Below are 13832 nucleotides of genomic sequence, written 5' to 3' on the forward strand. Positions count from 1 at the left end.
ACAACAGATCAATAGTTGTCAGAGTGGAGGGTAGGGGAGAGTATGAATGAAAAGGGATTACAGAAGGAGTCTTTGGGTGATGGACTTGTTCTGTATCCTGATTGTGGTGGTGGTTACATGAATATATACAGGTATTGATACTTAAAGAACTGTACACATGCCAAAATGTCAATTTTACTGTACATTAATTTAAAAATTAAAATAGGGACTTCCTTCCATGCACTGCAACTACTGAAGCCCGTGCACTCTAGGGGTCTGTGTGCTGCAACTACTGAGCCCACGTGCTGCAACTACTGAAGCCTGCACGCCTAGAGCCTGTGCTCCGCAACAAGAGAAGCCACTGCAATGAGAAGCCCGTGCACCACAACGAAGAGTAGCCCCCACTCGCTGCAACTAGAGAAACCCCGCGCGCAGCAACGAAGACCCAATGCAGCCAAAAAAAAAACCAAAACAACAAAAAGCCCAGGGACTTCCCTGGTGGTCGAGTGGTTAGGACTCTGCGCTTCCACTGCAGGGGCCATGGGTTCGATCCCTGGTCGGGGAACTAGGATCCCGTATGCTGCACGGTGTGGCCAAAAAAAAATACATAAAATAAAAAATAAAAAAAACTAAAACAGGGCTTCCCTGGTGGCGCAGTGGTTGAAAATCCGCCTGCCAATGCGGGGGAAACGGGTTCGAGCCCTGGTCCGGGAAGATCCCACATGCCGCGGAGCAACTGGGCCCGTGAGCCACAGCTACTGAGCCTGCGCGTCTGGAGCCTGTGCTCCGCAACAAGAGAGGCCACGATAGTGAGAGGCCACGATAGTGAGAGGCCCGCGCACCGCGATGAAGACTGGCCCCCGCTTGCCACAACTAGAGAAAGCCCTCGCACAGAAACCCAACTTGCACAGAAGACCCAACACAGCCAAAAATAAAATAAATAAATAAATATTAAAAACAAAAACAAAAAAAAAAACTAAAACAAATTACTTACTCAGTCTCTGGCTTCTAAAAGCCAGAAATATTTATGGGTTTTTAAATTCAATTTTAAAATTAATTCTTCAATTAGCAAAATAAAATGATTTGATGGGTCTTTTCCTATAAAATCTCAATGCCAAGAAAAGAATACATTCAACTTGGCAAGTTACATAGCCTCATTTTGTCTTAATTTCCCTGTTGGCAAAATGGGGATAATAATACCTACCTCAAAGGGTTATATGAGAATTAAATGGTAGATAAAGAAATAAATAAAAAAAAATATAGACATATTCACAGTATACATAACTTTGGGTATGGAAATGGAAGACAACTCCAACCAAGTAACTTTTAAGTTTTGTCCTTCCAGAGAACCAGGTTCTGATGATCGCTTTTCTGATACAGCTGTCTCTGAAATATAGTCCAAGCCCAGAGTCTGACTTTCACACAGAAGTAAAAATTCACTACTGAGTCCTTGATGTATTTTTATTCTGTAACCACTGTACACAAATAAATTGTTGTTTAAACCAGATTCTGTGTTAAAGAAGATTACACTGTCTGTATTTGTATATATTTGTTTGTACATATTTCTTAGTCCTCTCAATTCTACCTAATTTAATGAATAAACAGGTAGCCTGTGCTCGTCTGTGTGTGTGTGTGTGTGTGTGCGTGTGTGTATGTGTGTGTATTAAGTAATAGCAGGTGTCCTACCTCTCAGAAGAACACAGTTTAAATGCTAGGCAAAATGAGACTCTAACCTTAACCTTTCCAGAGTTTCAGGTCTTTAAGAATTACTCCTCCATATGGAGTAAGGTCATAAATATGATGATTTTCTTCATGCCACACTTCTTAGCTTTCTACTTTCAAACTCATACCTTTAAGCCCAGCTTTTCGTTTTATCACTCCCCACCCCCATTTAATCCAGTAAGCATTTGCTTAGCATCTACTTCAAGAAAATACTTTTTGTTAAGCTCTGTTTAGGGCAGTGATTTTCAAACTGTCTGCCCCAACCCAATTTTTACAAATGAAATAGAGTAAAATAACAGACTGCCTCACAGATGGTAAGGGTAAATACTGTTTCATGAAGCTTTTCTTTCAGTTGTGGGTGGGGACATGTATGTGAGTGAATAATGTAGGCATGCATATACTGCTTCTTACTGTGAATCATGGTCCAAAAGTTCGAGGAACAGTGTTACAGGGATTAAATAAACATCAGCTCTAGATTTAGAACAGTACAACCCTGCAACAGTTGGCTTCTCTGGACATGTTTTTTGGTACTCACTGTACCACCTGACCCTAGAGACACAAGTCATCTTTAAAGAAAGAAAATCTAACTTTCCATTTGAGGTGATGAAAAGGTTGAGGAGATACTGAAAGGCAGAACAAACTGTCCTTTGGTTATTGTTACAATCCCCGCCAAGTTGGAATGGATGCAGAAGTGTATACTTTCTTTACCACAACCTGACAGGAGGAAACTAGCCATTTGAAATGAGATAATTTTTAAATTAAAAAAAATTATGTAGTATACACTTGCATGGATCAAAAATTTTAAATACAGAAGAGAATATAGTGAATAGAGCAGCATTACTCATGACAACTATACCAGAAACAATCCAAATGTCCATTAATGGTAGAATGGAGAAATAAATTATAATATATGCATACAACAGAATATTATATGAGAATAAACTAATTATTGTTACATATAATGATATGGGTGCATCTTATAAGCCATACTCAAATGAGTACATACTGTATTACACTTACATATGGCTTAGAGATTTTCCATAGTAATACACAGTTTCTTCATTCGTTTTTGTAGCCATATAAAATTTATTCAATTGCATGAATATATGTTACTTTATTTACCCAATTCTTACTGATGGACATTTAGGTTTTTTCCAAACTTTTGATGAGTTAATTTAAATGACTTTGTATGCCTGGTATGCTAAAAAGAAAACTGAAGGGCTCAGGATCTTTCAGGCAAGGTAACTTCAAACTCTAGCTCCTAGTATATTAATACAGGAAAAGTCCCTGGGCATCTGGGTCACAGTTTTAAGAGGAACTGGGAAAAAATACATATTTATGCACACAATTGAGATCATAAACACTCTCCTTGCCACCCCCTCAAAAAATGAAACACTTCCCATGTATTTCAATGTTTCTAGGCCACTGATACTACTCTAGATCTATTAAAATGATACATTCAGAAGGGTGAAAACAATTCCTAAAAACCTAGTTATAAAACTCATTTTATAGTTCACGCAGTGTAATTAAGAAGTTATATTCCATTGAATTCCCCAAACTGAATCAAAATTCCAAAGCTGAAAAGTATAAATGTGTAAAAGACTATATTCTACACTAGCATTAAAGACAAAAGGAATCACCCATCACTGCATATCTTGGTGAAATCCAGGTAGAGTCACAACCCTCTGATGCCACATGCATAGTAAAGACCAAACAATCAGGCTAAGGAGCCATTCTTTGCATCATTTCCATTCTTATTCTCTTCCAACAAACCCTTCTCACCACACACTGACTGGTCTATCAAGAAACTGACAAAAGCAACTAGCTATCTGCTAAGCCATTTGACTCTAGTAAACTAGAAAAAATAATAATTAAAAAAATAGCACCCTTTTCCAAGAAAAATTTTACTTAGCAAATGTATTATAGTTGAGAAAAAAATACGTAACTCAATCATCTAAATTTTATTTGTTTAGTCAGTCTGGGCTCACACAGCATTAATGATGGTGTTATTAATATTATACATTCTGGCCGAGGTTAAGTTTTTTCAAGTGTTCTGCAAAGTCTAAGGAAAGTCTAAGACCATTATTTGCCAATCCCTCTTTATCAGCAACCCAATACTAGTGACTGATTCCACTGATGGGCAAGCCCCTAGGTGGCTCAATAATAAAAGAAAATAAGGTTTAGCAGATTCCCTTGAGGTAAATCCTAATGCATTACTGATGTGTCTACCTTATCTGAAAAGTCTCTAGCTAACTTTGGTGGGTTCATAGACTTAACACAGTGATATTCTGCAAAAATGACAGAATAATTTAATTCTATAGAACCCAAGAAATCCTATTTTAAAAGCTCTATGCACTGAATAAAACTGTACACATGCTCTTGAATCTACTTTTCAAAGTAACCAGTCTTAAACTATATTTAAAAAAGGAAAAAGATAATGTCATATTTTACCATAAAACTGCCTTTTTGACTAAAAACCTCAGAAGAGCAATAGGAATTCTTTAAGGAAAAATGTTCGTAAGTGTTTTCAAAAATCAAAGGTAACTGCTATATAAACAAACAGATTAACTAAAATAAGCATCTGATGTCTTCACTGATTCTACCAAGCACTTTATGGCTTGCATTAACCATGAAAATTTACACACGGCTTTGCACGTGATTCAACTCTGGACACAGAACTTACTGAGCTACGTTAATGTCCTAAAACACCCCTTTCACCGCATAAGCTCTGTAAAGGCTTAAAACAAGCACAGCCTGTGGGTAACACTGTAGAATTTGGAGCCAAGTTTTATTGTCTCCACCAAGTTCAGCCAGCCATAGAGCAACAAATCAAAGTTCCAATAAGCACAGTGCACCTGCAAGACTTAGGTATGCTCCAAGTCAAATATTTGCAATTTTTTCATCCCAAATCAGCACAAAGTATGCAGATCGCAGAACCAGCCCTCTAAATCCTGTAAGCCAAAATGATCTGTAGTTTCACTCCCACATCACTTGTGTCCTACCATTTACTGAGTCCTTAATGCGCATATGTGCCAGGAACTGTTCTAGAAGTTTGCATACATTATCTCTAATACCTATAACAAATCCTGTTCTGCTGATGAGGAAACTGAGGCTCGAGAGGTCAAAGTGACTTGTCCAATGCCATAAAGCCAGTGGCGCTTTATTCAAACTTCGTTCTGCCTGGGTCCAAAGAGCCATCTCCCTGATCCTCCGTCAGCTAAAGTCACTAACTCCAACAGCAGCTCTCCTTTATCAAAGTAAATTCAAGTGCTAACCGTCTGAAATGATGACAATAGATGAGAAAAATATCATACCTAAAACCACGGCACAAGACCCAGGATTTCCCAGCGAGAAAACTCAGTCACCTCCTTTAGAATAACTAGTTCCAAAGGCTATGATTCAAAATCAACTGACTTTTTAGAACAAGGGAAATGAAACTCAAGAGTGTATTCACATTTTTGGTGAAATTTTCTAAAACTCTTGAGAAAAAGGTGATTTTTTTAAGCAATTCACTTTTACAGTTTACTTCTTTGATAGGCTTCAGACATTCAAAAACAAAATCACATCAGCAGCATTACTAATCAACTTTTTTCTACAGACTTGAAAAGTATCTTCTTACCACACTACAAGATTACTTCTCATACTTAGAGCAGAAATGCAAACAGCTCTGGGTGTCACGAATCAGATCTTGAGGCCACAGTTGCAGAAAGTAGGTGCTGTTTCCCTTGAGTAGGAGCTGCTGATCTGAAACCTCCCAAGGGAAGGGTGTCTGAAGAAGGGTGTCTGACAAAGAGCATTGAAAAAACTAAAGCAAGCTGTTTGTATTAATGAGAGTGAGCTGCTGGCACCACTACTCCGTAAGTGTTTCACTGCTATGCAATTGTTTTCCAGCTTCCAAGCTTTGAATCTGGCAGAGAGAATGCTGTTCTCACAGCCATATGAGTTACATGATCAGCTGCTTTGTGGTGTGTGGGTGTTTAACTAGGTAAGTGACTGGTTAGAAGAGGTTCTGCAATATTAAATCAAGGAAGCACACTGTCCCCTGAGATTTTAATGATTTGTCACTATACTACACTGACAAAGAAAAGCAACATATTTGCAACTTTGAAATACTTTGAGTTTAGGATAGGCAAATAACTTCTGACAGTAAAACTTAAGGCATGACATGAAAAAAATATATAACCTGTAATATAAGCCACTTCAATCACGTTTATTGAAAATCCTTCCATTAAAACATTTAAAAATGGATGATTCTGATGGCAACATCACCCTGAAAAAAGACATGAAATCATATTTAATAAAGTTGAAAAATCTTCACAGAGCAGGTGCTCTATTACGGGAATGATAAGGCCTTCTTTTAAGAGATGGGATCAACCTCAAAGAACACAAAACAATTCCAGATAGGCATCAGAAAACAGACCACTGACTGTTGTTGAAATTTATTACATTTAGAAGATAGTGCAAGGAATATATGTTATCAACTGGTCAAATTTAGGCAAGTTATTTTGAGTTCAGTTTTAACTGTTTCTGAAACTCTCACATACATCTCTTTACAGGAAGACAGGGAAATGATACCTTACAAATACCTAACTCACTGTAATCAAAGAACAGAACACAAGGATACATATTTAATCTACTTTGTTGCTTATTGCTCAGGACCAAGGTAATGCCAATCCTCAAGAGAGAAACAAAACAAAGCAAAACACAAAACTCAAATTCCTTTCACTTTTGCATAATATAGATCTTAACCTGAGGTCCCAGGACCAGGCTCAAGATGACTGTAATTGCATACAAAAGTATGTGTGTCTATTTCACCGAGAAGAGGGTCCTAAAGGTTTCCATGACTCCAAAGAAAGGTTAAGAACCACTGAAGTAGACTTTTCCAGAATCCCTAAAACTCAGCAGTGAACATTTTAAACAAAATTATACTAAAGGTAGTATCTATCTGCATACATGTGCACCATCCTGATACAAACATCCAAGATGCCTGCCAGCCCTATCACAGTACAGCTCGCCACTCTCAGATCAGCCCTACATGGGAACATCACCTGCACACACTCTCACATGCCAGCCACAGCAGCTCTTCATTCCCTAAGCATACACATGTGTCAACAAAGCATGTGCTAGTTGCCATTCCCAGAACAATGTGGACCTGGCCGTCTCTGGGAAAAAATACACGTTCTTCCCAAAATATTACTCTATATATTTACTATGCCTTGACCACAGACGTTAAAAATTACAACAAAAATAAATGAAATTTAAAATAAAATGAACTTCCCACACACCATATGTATGTAATTAACTGGGAAAAAAGCATCACTCAGGTATTACTGAGGGTCCATGGGAGATGCATATAGGGGAAACACTGTAATAATGATGCTTGAACACGGGACAATCAAAGACAGACTCACGCAGCACCATCCTGAGAACATGGTTGTGGAAAGCACCCTTCTCCAAAGGCAAAAGCACATTCCTTTGATTGGCACAAGCCATTCCTGACAATGGATCCGCGATGACAGGGACTGTTCCGCAATCAGGAAGTGTGTGTGTGTGTTTTGTGGGGGAGGGATATGCTAGATGTGATCAAAGACTGGCTCTCTTCAAGAAGAGCATATGGGATCTTAAATCGTGAAGACAGTCTTCGAGGGTGAGGCAGGGGCATTTATCATTTCTACAGGAGACATTCCTCGACAATGAACATGTTCTGTGCAGATGTAACGCGGGTGTCACTACCTTTAGTGGCTCCCATCTAAGAATCTCAAGCAGAGCCTGATTGGAGGGGAGGAGGTGGTGGGGGTGGAGAAAGGTCTGCATTACCCTCCGGGTGAGTGTGGGGCGGGTGTACACTAGATACATTTTATCTCAGGCGGCACAATACTCCCGGGGGTTGGGGGTTTGGGCGCGGGCGCAGGGCAGGGGAGGCAGGGGGTGCAAGCCACCAGCTTCAGGGCAGGCGAATGCTCGGAGGAGGACTGGTGCAAACCTCCCCCTCGGCCCGCTAACCCGTGCAACACCAGCCTCCCCGCGGGCCGCGGGGCGAGCGGACTCTGCAAAACTGGAGTCCAGCCCGGGTCCGGGAAGGAGGGGGCGAAGGTGCAGAAGCGGGAGCCCCCGGCCCAGGCTCAGGGCCAGAAGAGCGCAGCGCCCCGGGCCTCCCCGCCGGATGGGGGCTGCTCCGGCCTACTGGACGCAGCTGCCTTGGCGAAGGGCTAACCCGGCGCCCAGAGCCCCAGTCGGCTCAGCGGGCGGCGGAGAGGAAGGACTGCTGCCAGGGGCGCAGCCGCGACTGTGGCGTGTGCGTTGGGGGCAGGGGCCCCTACTCACCAGGGCCGGCCGCCTCCGCCTCCGCCGCCCCGACCGCCGCCTCGGCGGTCCATCCCTGCGGCGGGGGGCCTGTAGCCGCGGCGCTCGAGTAACAACCGCCGGCCGGGCCGGCCCCTCCCCCCTGCCCAACGTCTGTCCTCAGGGCCGCTCCGCAGTCCCGGCCTCGGCCGCCGCCGCCGCCGCCGCCGCCGCCGCAGCGCTACGTGGCCGCCGCTCCGACGTCTCGCGACTCCCTTCCGAGCGCGCGAGGGCGAGCGGGGCCGGCGGGGCGGGCGGCGCGCGGGGAGGGAGGCAGGGGAGGGGGTGTGCGTGTGTGCTTGTGTGTGCGGAGAGGACGGCAGGGAGGGAAGGAGGGAGGGAGGGGGAGCGGCGGCGAGAGCGCGCGCGCGCCCGCGGCCCCTTCCCTCTCCGGCCCCCCCGCCCAACGGGGAGCCCGACACCTCCCTCCGCCCGCCCCCCTGGCATCCCGGCGCTGGGCGCGGCGGCGCGCATGCGCAGCCCTCGGGGCCGGCCCCGGCGCACCTTTTCTCCCTCCTGCCACATTGTGAGCGCTCCACCGCCCACAAAACTGCCGATTCCCGCTCCACCCCCGCCTCCCCCACTCCGCCCACTCCCGGGCACCCAGGTAAAGGCGTGGAGTGCGCGTGCGCACCGCTCTCCTTGGGTCTGGGGGCGTGGCTGCTGAAAGGAAGCCAAAACGTAGAGAGGGAGTGAGCTTTGGGTTCTGGGGGGCGGGATTCCACGAAGTAAGGGGCGGGTTAAGATTAGGGAAAGGTGAAGTGAAGAAAAGTAGGCCCGAGTGAGATTTAGAAGTAAAAGAGCTTTTTTGGTTTATGAAATAAGGTAAGAAAACAAACAGCTTGACTCTGGCCTCCTTGTTACTGAAGAGCAGTGTGAGTGACAGAAGACAGAAATAAAAGAGGCAAAATATAAGCAGTAGTGGTCATTCGCTAGAGTAATGGGACAGCTAATAAAAACGAGAAATTTAGAGATCACCCAGAGTGGTCAGAAGAACAAATTTAGAGCCGTGCTTGTTCTGTGGCCAGAAATAGGGAAGGGGATATGTGTGTGTGCGTGTGTGCGCGCACGCGCGTGCACTTGAGACAGGGAGCTGCCAAAAGAAAGGAAGCCTCCATTTAAGTATTATAGTATTATGACTAATTAGCTATTAATCATTAATATAATTAAGGGTACTATTAGCTAACAAGGTAGCATTTATCCAAGTTCATAGCCAAGAGAAGTAGTCCATAATTGAAAGTGCTTGGAGTACAGAGAGGGGAAATGAACCCGGCAAGGTAAAGGCCTTAGATGGAGTAGAACCAAGGCATGACCTTTCCCACCATAAACCATACTTCCTTGATGTTTTCCGAAGTTTATCTTTTTTTTTTTTAAATAAATTTATTTTTTCATTTTTGTCTGTGTTGGGTCTTCGTTGCTGCGCACGGGTTTTTCTCTAGTTGCTGCGAGCAGGGGCTACTCTGTTACGTTGCATGGGCTTCTCATTGCGGTGGCTTCTCTTGCTGCGGAACTCGGGCTCTAGGCGCGCGGGCTCAGTAGTTGTGGCTTGCGGGCTCTAGAGCGTAGGCTCAGTAGTTGTAGCGCGTGGGCTTAGTTGCTCTGCGGCATGTGGGATCTTCCCGGACCAGGTATCGAACCCGTGTCCCCTGCCTTGGCAGGCGCATTCTTTTTTTTTTTTTTTTTAATATTAATTAATTAATTAATTTATTTTGGCTGTGTTGGGTCTTCGTTTCTGTGCGAGGGCCTTCTCTAGTTGTGGCAAGCGGGGACCACTCTTCATCGCGGTGCGCGGGCCTCTCACCATCGCGGCCTCTGCTGTTGCGGAGCACAGGCTCCAGACGCGCAGGCTCAGCAATTGTGGCTCACGGGCCCAGTCGCTCCGCGGCATGTGGGATCCTCCCAGACCAGGGCTCGAACCCGTGTCCCCTGCATTGGCAGGCAGATTCTCAACCACTGCGCCACCAGGGAAGCCCCAGGCGCATTCTTAATCACTGCGCTACCGGGGAAGTCCCTCCAAATTTTATCTTAATTGGAATTCCTTATTATCCTTCCATTATTAAAAGCACACTTAACAAATGTTCTTGCACTAAGGCTGAGCTCTCAACATTTTGAAGACAGACGCAGGTATTTCTCCCCAAAATAGCAGCCCCCCAAAAATTCCTGTGGGGAGTAAAGTGACCTGAGTCTGGGAAAAGGTTAGGGAAGAGATTGAAACTTTATAAAGGGGTTTGAGGGTTAACTCTGTCCTTAGCTACTTCCAAAAACATATGCTTGGTTTTTATTACACTTGGACTCCATACTCTAGGGATTGCAGTTTAGCAACTTTGGGTCATGTTCTTCAATAGTGAGTGTCTTCAGTGGGTAAACACTAAAAATGATATCATATTTCAGCAAGTAGAGAAACTCTTCAGGCAGAACAGGAGGAAGCAAGCGTAAGTAGTAAAAGAAAAGACTTAGATTCAGTGTGAGAAATAACTTGGCATCCGTGGAGGCTGGTGAGCCTAGAATATCTGACTGAGGTGTCCAGCTTTGCCTTCTTGGACATTTGATCCATCCCCCACCCTCTGCCTGTCAGGGCTATCCTGCTTGGAAGAGGGGTATGCAGAGCGACGGCTAAAGAACCAAGTCTCTAGGAGTTTCTACCCACAGGCCAAACCTCTGAAGGGCTCCTAGTCATTGAAATAGTAATATGGTCACCTTCCATTTGAAGCGTGCTTTATGGTTTTTGCAGAAAGGTTATGTCCATTATCAGATTTTGCAACAACCCCATGAAGCAGGCAGAACAGGTATTATTCCCAGTGAAGGAAATCCAGGCCAAGGTATGTTTACTGGCTCAGCCCAAGTCACCCAGCCCAGTCAACAATGGAGGCAAAGCAGGACTCCCAATGTGCTGTTCTCTTAAAGGGTTTAACAGGCCTTCTCGGAAAGACAGCTACATAGTCCTCTGGATTGAAAACAGGTAGCCTGGCCATGTGAGGGATAATAATTCTGATATTCAGTTCTACATCTGCATCTCCTTTATTTCATGTTTTTTTTCGTCCTTGCTCTCTCCAGGCCCCTGGCACTTGCCCTGTGTATCTGAAGCCTTGGTAACTGGTACTTTGGAAGGCCGTGGGCCTGGCAAGGCGATCGCATTTCCTCTGCTCCCCCTTAACTCTTCCCCCTTGAGAACCTACAGGAAGAAGGGCTGTCATCACTTTGCTAGTCCCAGTGCCTCCCTTCTTCGTCTTGGCAGTCATTATAGGCAACATTTAGCACCCACATCTGGCCTTATTGGAAGACGAGGCTTCTGTCATCCTGGTTTCCTGGTCCTGGATAGTTCTTCACTAACTTTCTCATTAAGGCCGTGGGCAGAAACCAACAGAACCCCCCGTCCCCCCTTTTTCTTTTGGCCACGCCACGTGGCTTGCGGGATCTCAGTTCCCTGACCAGGGAATGAACCTGGGCCATGGCAGTGAAAGCCTGGAATCCTAACCACTAGGCCCACCAATTTTTTTTTTTTTTTTGATTTAAAAATTTTAGTGAAAATTCTTTATATTTTGACAGCTCTGGAAACCTTCACAAATTTAATTTAAACAGCAGCAGAATTATCTTGTTCCTGTAAGGTGAGCTGGACAGCCTGGTACAAGCTCCCTATTCACTGCATTTCTTTGCTCCCCAAGTTTCCAGGGGTGTACCCCCAGTCAATAATAGTTCTTTCCACCTGTACTTATAGAGGGGCAGTGGCTGTGGCTCCCTGCCCACCCATTAACTAATGTAACCCCGTCCTACTGCACCGGACTTGGGGCCAGAGCCCTGGTCGTGGTCTCCTAGGCCCTAATACTTGTAGTGCTGTGACCTTTGTTCAATCACTCCACCTCTGAGGCTTTGTAAAAAGAGGGGATTATATGGCTCTTAGTGCCTTCCAGATCTGATACCTAGGATTCTACTTTAGAAAGTTGACTGTGTTCATTAATACCTTGTAATTCCATTCCTTTCCTAAGAGTTACTATCCAATTCTCATCTTTAAGCCCTTCCTATAGGAAACTGCCCCTTTTACAGAATGGATAAAGATGTCCTGGACTCTCCTTTTGTATTCACTTTTTTTTTTCTCAGCTCTCTAAGCGATAATGTTTAAAGACAGCTCAGAAAGCTGGACTTTTGGCTTGTCTGCCATGGGGCTTGTACGTGTGCGTGCACTTGTGGACATGTGTATATGTGGTCCATGGGCACTTTCATTCTGTGCCCCCTCAGCTCCCACCACCCCCACTAAAATTCCAGAGAAAAGTTAAAACAAATGCCAGAATGCACCAAAAGGCCAGGTGTGTGAGTGGAGCTGTTTTGCTTTGGGGATGGAGATGAGGGAGGCTATTGAGATAGCCAGTGTCACTTCAGTCTCAGCTGGTTTTAGCTGTAGCATGGCCTGGGACCATCAGTTGGTTCATAGCTCCCTGCAGCTGTGGTCTCTATACATCAGCTTCTCCATTTGAAACATCTCAGAGTTTGGATCACGATTACTCTGGTGTCCTTATCATCAAAATGCATTTTATAATTTTTTTAAAAACACACATATGGGGACTTTCCTGTTGGTGCAGTGATTAAGAATCCGCCTGCCAATGCGGGGGACACAGGTTCGATCCCTAGTCTGGGAAGATCCCACATGCTGCGGAGCAACTAAGCCCGTGCGCCACAACTACTGAGCCTGTGCTCTAGAGCACACAAGCCACAACTACTGAGCCCCCGTGCCACAACTATGGAAGCCTGCGCGCCTAGAGCCCGTGCTCCACAACAAAGACCAGCCACGGCAATGAGAAGCCCGCGCACCGCAACCAAGAGTAGCCCCTGCTCACTGCAACTAGAGAAAGCCCGCGCACAGCAACAAAGACCCAATGCAGCCAAAAAAACCCAAAACCAAAACCAAACAAAAAAACCAAAAAACAAACAAAAAAGACGTATGTGACAATTACTACAAATCTTTCCTTTACAGTATTTCATTTAATCCTTCCCTCAACCCTGGGAGGTAGGAAGGGCAGAAAACATTTCCGCTATTTTTTTTAACATCAAATTAAAAACAATGTCCGGATTTTAAGGGTAACATGGCCAGAATGAAATCCTGGGTCTCCAGGGTCCAAGTCCAGGACTTGTCTGTGACACGGTACTGCAGCCCTTTGCTGGACACCATACAAAGCACATGGAACAGATGTGGTCTCTGCTGTCTGGAAGTTTGGACTCAGATGGCCAGCCACGATTCTGGCCAACATAAAGGGACAAAGTGATTGACGGTCAACTCACATACGCCAATAAAGAAATGAGTTAAATAGATAAGGAAAGCCATGTTTACCTGGCCTATTAATGATTTTTTAAATTCCAGTTGGGTAGAAAGGACAATGTTAATGAGGCTAAGGTTTTAGACCAGTCCCATCTGCCTACTTGCTTCGCACACGGAAAAACTATTTGTAGCTGCACTGCATGCTCTTTCCTCTTCTTGTCATCAACATTCTATCAACCTTCCTGAAATAACTACTAAGTAAGTGTCTGTCATGCAAGGTGGGAATCAAGGACCATGAAGAAATCATCTCTACCCTCAAGCAGCCTCTCTAACCATTTTCCTGATTCAAACCACTTGTGAAAGCATTAGTTAACCCTGCGTCTACCATCTCTACGGATGGAAGGACAGATTAACTTAGTCTCTGTCTGTCCTGTTGTGTGAGGGCCTGAGATTCATCTTTATCCATGCAAGATGGCCAGTTAGGACAGTAGAGAGGTGGGCTTTGGGATCTGAGGGACGTTGGTACTACCCCAGAGAAGCT

At 44.6% G+C, this 13832-nt stretch overlaps 1 protein-coding gene across 2 annotated transcripts in view; it reads right to left on the reverse strand.

Moving 5' to 3' along the window:
* Positions 1-8253, reverse strand: part of ZNF652 (zinc finger protein 652) — a 61731-nt gene extending 53478 nt beyond the window's left edge. For both annotated transcript variants that reach the window (XM_061176242.1, XM_061176241.1), the window contains exon 1: positions 8026-8253. The gene's annotated coding sequence lies outside the window, so the exon portion shown is untranslated. The remainder of the gene's footprint in view (positions 1-8025) is intronic.
* Positions 8254-13832: the final 5579 nt, after the last annotated feature.

This window comes from Eubalaena glacialis, chromosome 19 (assembly GCF_028564815.1).
Source record: "Eubalaena glacialis isolate mEubGla1 chromosome 19, mEubGla1.1.hap2.+ XY, whole genome shotgun sequence".
In the NCBI taxonomy this organism is placed as follows: Eukaryota; Metazoa; Chordata; class Mammalia; order Artiodactyla; family Balaenidae; genus Eubalaena; species Eubalaena glacialis.